A 10398-nucleotide genomic window follows, 5' to 3' on the forward strand; every position below is an offset into this window, starting at 1 on the left:
GATAAAAATTGTTTTTTTTTTCATAAGAATTATCATCTGCTAAAAAATTTAATTTATATAATTAAAAAATAAAGTTATATTACAAATAACATTTTATTACAAATAAAAAAAAGTTATATATAAAAAACTTATAAAAAAACTAATAATTTTTTTTAAATTTATTTTTCAAAATTTTAATCAACAATCTAAATAACTATGCAATAGTATTAAAAAAATAAAATTTAATTATTTATATGATTTTGATAAATACAGCTCTGTTGCTGATTTTTCAAATGTATTTATAAATGTATTAGAAATTTATATTTCTATTTTTTATTAAACATTATCAAAATTATCAGATAAAGAAAAAAAACTTATATATAGTAATTTTATAAGATTTTTTTAATATAATCGTCAAACTTCTTTCTTTTTTTATATATAAGATAATAAAAGAATTCCATAAAAAATGGGCGAATAACAGTCAAAACATATAAATAAATAATATTATAAATTATTCTTCATAATGATACTGTTTAAAATTCTTTAAACAAATATTATAAGCACAGAAACTTAACAATATCCATCATATAATAGCATGATATATAAAACAATATTGTGCTCATACAAAATCTTATTTTGAAAAATAAGATAATTTGCGAAAAATTTTACTGGATTTTCAAAATCATTTGATTTTTCATCAATATATCCACTCATATTATGCGTAGTATGAAAATTTTTATAAAAAAGTATAACTTTTTTTGAAAAATTTCATAATACCGAATTAAAGAATATTTCATAACATTATTCACATTAATTGTTTGCTTTCATTGTTATTCTTTATTGAATCCTTTTTTTATCTGATATATAAAAAAATAAAGAAATTTGGTGATTATATTATTAAAATATTATAAAATAATTTTATATATATATTCTTTTTTTCAAGTTATTCAATTATTATTATATCTATAATAAATATTAGATGTCATATAACATAAATATCTTAAAATTTAATTTATTCGATTCTTTATGTGTCGCATAGTCTTAAAGTATAATAATAATAATAATTGAAATATTATTATAATAATATTGTATAATAATATAATAATAATATTATTATAATAATATAATAATACAATAAATTGAATGCGAATTTTTACAAATTACGAAATTTATAATATTAATATTTTTGTTCCTCGTATGATAAATATTTGTAAATATTCCAAAGATTAAAAAATAATAGTTCAAATATAAATTTTAATTAATAATAAAAAATATTTTTTCCATTTTTTCTTATTTATATTCTTTTTACATGAAAATACAATTTACTTATTGATCTTAATCTTCATAATAAAGAGAAAATTTATATATTATATAATAATATATCAAGTCAAGATTTGATAAGTTACTGAAAAAAAATAGTCTTTCTCAAGCAAGAGATCAAAAGTGGGACACCAATCGTTCCTTCCTAAGATGAAACATACAAAGAGAGCAATGCTCGAAAGTTAGGGTGGCAAGTTCCAGCGGTGGTCCAAACTTCTCTGTCCCCAGCGTCGTTTGCGGTTTCGTTGGGGGAAATTAAAACGATATGGTAGTCGATGCATGAAATTACCGTGTTTCAATTGAAACCCTTCCTCGAGTTAAGGGCTAAGGGGAAAGTTTCGAGGCAAATACTTTGAGCGATGAACATCCTCTCTGTCCCACAAGGTCTTTCTACATCCGAGGAGAAAGGAACGTTCTCTTACCCTCTGGTGATTGCGTCAAAGGCATACCTTCGTGACACAAATACGCGCGTTTCAATAATACTGTTTTAAAGGAAAATTTACATGAGGGATGGGTAACTTGATTCGAAAGATGGAAGTATAGAAATCATTTAACAATATTAACAGGTGGTATACATGATGGATATGTTACAGAAGGGGCGTTTCTAAACTCTTAATTGAGACGGGAATGAAATATAAATTATATCTCGTTCCCGAAGAGTGAACAACTTCATTGTGATAAACTTCATTAAAAGTGTCTAAGAAGATTTTAATGGAAACTTCTCTATCTGAGAATGAGAACCCGTTTAAGATTTCTCGCTACGAGATACCACGTGGCGAACAGGTACCGACGATATTTCAATCCGTGTTCATCCCCAACTTCGATTCCTACATGTCCAATCTTACATTATTCTCTCTTTTTTCTCTCCTTTCTTCTTCGTCGTTATTCTAGTATAAAACAGGAAGAAAGGTAAAATAGTTGAAAAGATTTGTTTTAAATCAGTCCTCAAGGAAGTAACACTTAGAATAGAATTTTAAGTATCAATGACGCCTAAAAGATTACAGTGCCAACTAATATTATTATATTGATATTTTATGGAGATATGTTATGAAAAGAAATTAATTTATCAATTTTGGAAAATACATTAAACATAATTTTTAAGTATTAACATATTATATAAAATAAAATATTCGTCATTTTTGGAAATTAAAGAAGGCAAAACAAACATAAAAGTTAAAATATAAAATAAAATTAAATTAAAAAATAAATTGTATTTGTTTATGCATTTATATAAAATTTTAATGCGAAAAAAATCTAAAAAATAACATGCAAAAACATACGAGATATAAGTAACGAAAAACAAACGTAAACACAAACATTGATATACAAAAATATTGGTTCGTATTTTATATATCAAAATACATAATATAAAAATATAATTAACTTTAATTAAAGTTATTATTATGATATTTTATTATTGTTATTATAATATTATAATTATTATAAAGAATAAAATAATTTATAAAATTTAAACTGTAATTTTATAAAAATTTGATTTTACATAATAATAATAAAATTTTTGTAATTTAATTATAAAAAATTAAAATTTGTGTTGTGTGAATAAACCAAAATGAAAACAGAGTGAATCGACGATATAACAAAGAATTTCATCTCTCTTTATTTGCATATAACACAAACTATAATCATCTGTTACTTATAAACTAATAAACATCAACATGATATTTTTGTATATTAATTTTTGTATATTTATTTTAATTTCTAGAATCATTTCTTCATAAGTATTTTATGAATATATTAATAATTTATATATTTGTGATAAATATATTGTGATATAATATATTGATAAATGAAATGAAATAAAAGTATAGCATATAAGATATAAAACAAAATTGATAAAAATATAATAAAAGTAATAATTTTATATAAAGTTATATAAAAAATGATAATTAAAATATGCATAATCTTATTTCATTTTAATTTGATCTATAATATGAAATAATATATACAAAAAAAAATCAATTTTTAAAAGTTTAAAATAGTATTTCTCAAACACGATACATAATGGAATAAAATAGTCAAATTGTAATTAAACATCAATTTTTATAATATTAATATGCAAATTGATAATATATTATATCATTAAATTTTAAGAGAAAATAATTATAGTTTATTATTTTAAATTCCAATTTTTTATAATCGGCACTAAATCTATAGTAAAATTTATAAAAAAATATATATTTCATCCTTTATGAATATAATTCATGATTCTAAAAAAATTTGTCTTAGGATAAAATTTAAATTATGGATTAAATTATATAATATTAATATATATATATATATATATATATATATATATATATATATATATATATATATATATATATATATATATATATATATTAATATATATATTATAGAATTATAATCCTAAAAATAATCTTTAGTTTGATTAAAAATTTTGTAACTTTTAATTAGTTTTAATTTCTTCATTTACGAACGCAAATATTATATTTTTTTCATCTATTATTCATAATTTAATTGGATAAATATTTTAGTTCTTTAAAGTTGAATTTATATTACAAATATGATATAAGATTCCAAATTTTTATCTTAAATTTTTATTATAATAACTTTGTTATTATTTTGAATAATTGAAGAAAAACAGTTTTAATTAATATAATATCAAATAAATCAAATAATATAAATATGTAAAATTTTTATATAAAAATTATTGCTATAAATATAATACCCATATAATATAATTCCCAGTTTATGTAATCAAAAATTTAAGTATTATCCTAAAAAATTCATCTTAAACATCAGATTTATTTTCTCTATCTTGCTCGAGACCGAATGCATGATAAGTCGTTTAATTAACTTTTGGTTTTGCATATTTCTGCGAGCATAGTAACATGTGCGCGTTTTTAAAAGTAGAAAAAGAGATCTTTTGTTCCTTTCTTATATCTCCTCGTATATAGCTTTTCTTTGAATACAATGCAAACCTTGGAATGTAATTAATTTTTACGAAGTAAATTACGCTATCCCCGAAAAATTTACATAAAAAATTTACGTGAAAAGTCTAAAAAATAATTTGTAATCATAGCTATATATAAAAACGATATAAAACAAATGAATTGAACGATTAAAACAAATGATTGAAAAATTGAAAAAAGAAAAAAATAATTAGAGAAAATATATTAGATAGGAAAATATATTGTAAATACTTATCGTATTTCTATTACATAATAATTTTCGCCAAGTAATTATCTTCGGTATGTAGACGAATATGTATTTTAGTACTTTGAGTAATTCAGAGTGAAAAGTTGTTCTGAGTAAATTTGCGCTTACGAACAAACGTAATATTAGTCTTAAATGTTCGAACTTTAAAATAAGAATAAATAGAAAATGAAATATTACGAGTCTTCTCAATATTCATGTTTTAAGAAATAACAGAAAAAATAACTATCTTGTAGTTACTTAAAATACCATATATATACACTACCATCTAAAAGTTTGAAAGCATGAAGTTTTATAGAAAAACATTTTTTTTTATCACATTCCGCGATGAATGATTATAGCACGCATTATAATATTTTGAATGTTTCTCGAGATTAATTCCATTAATAAAATAAATATTATATATCCATATAAAATATTTATTTCTTAATAATATCATAGTTTATATTTTTTTTCTATGAATTTAACATGAAAAGTATATGCAAAAAAATGATAAAATAGTATGATAAAATACATGAAAAATTTCTTTATTTGAAAATAAAAAGATTTCTTCGTATCGCAGAATTCGAATCTGATCAAAAAAATTATCTATTACATTAAATTGAAATGTAAATTAAGAAAAAATATCGATTTTTGCTATATTACAATTTTTTTCAATATCTTTCTTAACTATATTATATAATACTAATTTTTCTTTATAAAATCAAATTTAATTTATATTTATGTGATTTTTTTTTATATCGAGATATGCAACTTTGAACTTATTCCAGAAACAAAATTATAGAGCTACTAAAAATTGATAAAGTATAGTGAAAATTATAAGATATATTATCTAAATATATAAATTTAAAGAATAATGTAAAAATACTAGAACAATGAAAAAATTTCAGTTGAGCATAAGTCAAAATTAAATTTGTTTCATTAAAATAAATTTTCAATTTTAAATTTTTGACTATTTATTTTTGTCTGTTGATTTTTTTTTTTTTTGATAAATATAGTTTCATCAATATCTATTACACACTTCTAAATATTTATTATAAATAGTTAAGGCAAAAATATAAATGCTTTCAAATTTTTGAACGATAATATCTGTATAAATAAGTTAGTTGTAAATTTTTTTTAAATATGTTATTTATAGTAAATTCAACATAAGAATATGTTATATTTTGTATATGTTTCATTTGTTTGTAACAGAATGTACCGGTCGTTTTGTAATAAAAAAAATTATTAAATTTAATTGATTAACAAAAAATTGAATAATGAAATCAAAATCTCAATAATTTCGAGAAAATTACTTAATTTCTTTAAAACTAATTCTTTAGATTATGTTTTATTATATTATTAGATTATATATATTACTCTTGTTCCATATTATTAAAGATAGGCTTATGAAGCAATCGGATAACCTGGCTTTTATTTTGAACAATTCAAGTACCGTCAATAGCCTACAACAATAATTTAATAGCCTAACAATAAGCAGACATGGTTTTCTTGATATTTTCCAAATCTAATTTAAATAAAGCACAGCCAACGGCCACTTCACAAATTACATTTGTATCCCATGCGATGGACTATCGTGGGAGCGAATGTGAAGATCCTCCTACGCTGCGACGCAAGTCCGCAAGGGCCCATTCTTCGAAACCGTCCTTCAATCTCCTCTCACTGTATTTTTTCACGAAAAGCAAAGATTGGAGGAAAACTTAAGATTTCTGACAGTGTTACAGTTGAATTAGAAGAGAAAAAGAACACGGGATAGGTAGAATTCGACAATACAGTGTACATCAAAATAAAGTTAAAATCATTACAGTTAATCGCAAAGAGTTAAAGTACCACCATCGTTCATTCAGAGGTCATAATATAAATCTAGTCCTATGATAATAAGTGATTCTTCACTTTAGGCATCTCATTTGTATTTAAAGTTATTCATCATTTTCGACTTTAACAATATAATTGTAATTAATAATAATTATTGTAATTATAATAATAATTATAATAATTAATTATTATTATCATAAATATTACTATATATTATTATATATTTTATATTATTATATATATTTATTATAATAATATATATTATAATATATTATATATATTATATATTAATATATATTACTATATATTAATATATCATTATATATTTTATATTATTATATATATTATAATATATATTATAATATATTATATATTAATATATATTACTATATATTTTTTACTATATTATTTGTATACATTAATATTTATTATTATACTTTTTAATATTATTTTTTAGTATTATTTTTTAATCTTAAACATATCTTAAATTCATTTAAAAACAAATTTAATTTAATGCAAAAAAGAAAATTGCAAGGAATAAATTTAGTTATAAGTGAGAAGAATTTAATTTTAAACTAATGATGTTATTGATACAAGATTATATTATATTTATATTATATTTCGGAAAAAGATTGAAAATGAAATATCCATTAAAATATAAATGCTTTTCTGTCAATAATCAAATAAGTTTCTTTTTCTTTAATTACAAGCTATGAACCTTGTGAAAATAAACAGGAAAGTGGATAGAGTTACCTAAAAATTAAATACCTTTCTACATTCTTAACAGAATATAAAAGAAAAAATAATAAATAATATGTAGTAAGAGCAAATTATTGCAACAGGAATATAGGAGCAGGAAAATAAAAAAGCAGGAAAAATTTCAAAAACCTATGTCGTGTGCTATTAATATCATCATATAATAGAATGCAAAATAGATATAGGATATTATGAACATATAAAACAAAGAATGTAATGATAGGACTATGAGATGAAAAGAAAAAGGAGGAAAAGAAAGATAGGGAACGTAAAACACTTCACAATGAAACCTCATACCAATTATCGATTGAGAGCAATGGTTGTTTTAGATAGTTTACAAATGCACTAAAATGAAACTTGGCAATTGCTTATGATGGAATAGTAAGTGCAAATTCAATATGGATTATGTACTAATGTGACATATATTTTGTTATCTGGACTTACCATTGAGATTAATAAATGTATCTAATAAATAATCCGCGATTTCAGCTTGTCTACCTGGTCTAAAAAATGGAGGAGAGAAAATAGGAATATCCGCGACAGATATCGGCAAATGATCAGTAAATTTTTTCTATCCTCTTGGATCAGGTAGAGTAGATGATAGAGGCTGGAAAGACAAATTTTATATGGTTTTAATAATCAAGAATACCTCTAACAAAAGAATTTTAATGATTGTAGATAATAATAAGAAATTTTAACTCTTTGATAGTAATAACATTCGTGATTTGTGATGAATAAATGTTATTATAAGTGGAATTCATGGGTAAGTTATAAATAATTTTAGTGTCTTATTCTGTATTCTTTGTAAGATGTGTTGTCAGATGTGTTAGTAATGCCACATACCATAGATGAGCTTCATAGATTAGTATTAGATGTATATATATTTTGTAAAGTAATAATTTTAAGATAGTGGGCAATTTTAATTGAGATCCAATAACTATGTTTGATGATCCAATAGCGATATTAGCTTTTTTACCACAATCTTGAACTTGAATCCCATCTTAATTGAGAATCAAATATCATTCCCAAATATTTCTTTTTTCTGCTGAATTCCACTTCATTATCGAATATCACTAACAGGATGTTTTTTTTAAAGTGCTGCGTTTCCAAGTAAACATAATTAGTTGATTCTTAGAACTGAACTTTATTTTCTATCTGATAAAGTATTCAGCAAGTAAGGTGATTTCGTAAAAGCTAGGATAATTGGAATATGCAAAATGCGCCCAAGATCGTAGCTAATAAAGCTAGAAAAATTGATTTAAAATAAGTAATGAATAATAAAAATCGTAAACCAAATATTAATCCTTGAGGTACTCCAGTTCTTATCATCTTGAACTCCGACCTCTTATTATCAAGTTAAACAAAATTGAACAAAATCTTTTTTTCAAGTAGAAATGTAATAATTTGATTAATATTGGATAAAGTTTTTAATTAATTAATTTAATAATAAAATTAATATATTAAGCCATTGTGCCAAATTGAATCGAATGCTTTGTTTTTATCAAGAAAGACCATAGCCAAATACCGATTAGTATGAATGAATGTGAATTTGGGCTATGTATAAACTGTTGAACAATGGAATGTGTTAAACAGAATTCAAATTGTTGGTCAATTAATATTTTATTTCAGTGATGTGACTTTATCATGAAACAGTATATATTTTTTTTTCAAATATTTTTATTACTGGGAGTAAACTATTTCTCATTCAATTTATGGTTCTTTAGCAATTTTGGAATAGGAACTATTTTCCAAGCTGGAGATGGAAATAAGAAAGAACAATTATGTTTTTAATTATATAGTAAAATTGAATTGATTTTTTTCGAGACATTTATAAGCAATTCCGGGGCTTGTCGCCCCCACTAGTTTTTTGTGATCGTGAACTTTTTAACAATAACAAATATTGTCAGATGAAAGAAGATCTAAGAATTGTTCAAGATGCTCTTTTAAATGAAAGTTACAAAGCTCATCGTTAATATTCTGGAAGACCTTGATAGCCTGCTAAAAAAAACACTGTGAAATTGATCTACAATTAGTGAAGCTTTCGTTGAGTTATCAGAGTGAAAATTTCTTTTTTTATCCTTTAACGGGAGAACCTTAATTAATTTTTTAGTAACTTTTCATTTTATTATATATATGTTTTATTATATATATGTCCAAAAAGAATGATCATTTAGTTTAGTCTGTTGTATTTGGTGTAAATTTCCATTTTACAAAGATGACTCTTCTATTGATGCTTTTTGTTAGTTGAAAGTAGTATCCTTAAAGTAGATTACCAATCTGCTGCCAGAGCTTCTGGTGAAATTTTTTAAGGTTATCTAATCTTTCAGCTCTTTATCGAATAGTATAATTCGATTTGGCATCATGATAAATTTAGTTAATCTATAGAAGGTATTTTTCAATGTTCGTTGGAAATGTATAATGGCTGAATCTTTAACCTGATGAATTAAATTTTGAAAGTTTGATTTGAAAATTTTCTGTCATTTTTTTGTACTTATTCCAATTGGTACAAGATATGAAAATGATAAAATTATTTATGCTAGAAAAAAGGATAACAGGCCTATGATTCGAATTTAGATTCTGGAAGACATTATACTCGAATTTTGATAGACTTTGATAGACTATAAAAAATTAATAGTTGAAGAATGTTTGTTGACAAAGTCAGCATTTTGCGATAATGTCGAAATCTCAAAACAATTAATTTTTTATTTTTTATGTACTAAGTTTGTGTTATTATTTATATACACTATAATGCTATCTTGATAGGAAACAATAGTTCAAGTAGATAATCATACATAACTCTCAATAAAATTCGATTCCTCAACTTCCACTCCACCCTCTTCCGAATACTTCATCCAGGAACCTTTTTGTCATGGACAGTTTGTAATAGATATTGACTTGATTCGATAAATGTTTATTAATTTCATTTATACATAATAGCATAAAGCCAGTAAATAATAAAATAAAATAATAAATAAAAAATTTCACAAATAAAAACTTTTGAATTCAATATTTATGGAACGAATATGGAACGAATAGTTCTTAAATGTATATTTAATAGTTAGATAAGTTCAACTTAGTCCAACAATTATGTATGATTATATAAATAATCTTAACAAGAATTGTAGTGCCGCTAATAGTCACCGGTAGCAGTTATGGTTGGTACTAAGAATCAGTGCACGAACTGATTGCGGGACAGCTTGGTGCGGTTATGATTATGACCATCTAATGATTGTGGCAAATATTGTCGATGGTCGGTATAAGTGGAATTATTTACGTCACATATTATTATTACATATATAAATGATATATATATATAATTTAATAATAATT

Source organism: Apis mellifera, linkage group LG11, assembly GCF_003254395.2.
Source record: "Apis mellifera strain DH4 linkage group LG11, Amel_HAv3.1, whole genome shotgun sequence".
Taxonomy (NCBI): domain Eukaryota; kingdom Metazoa; phylum Arthropoda; class Insecta; order Hymenoptera; family Apidae; genus Apis; species Apis mellifera.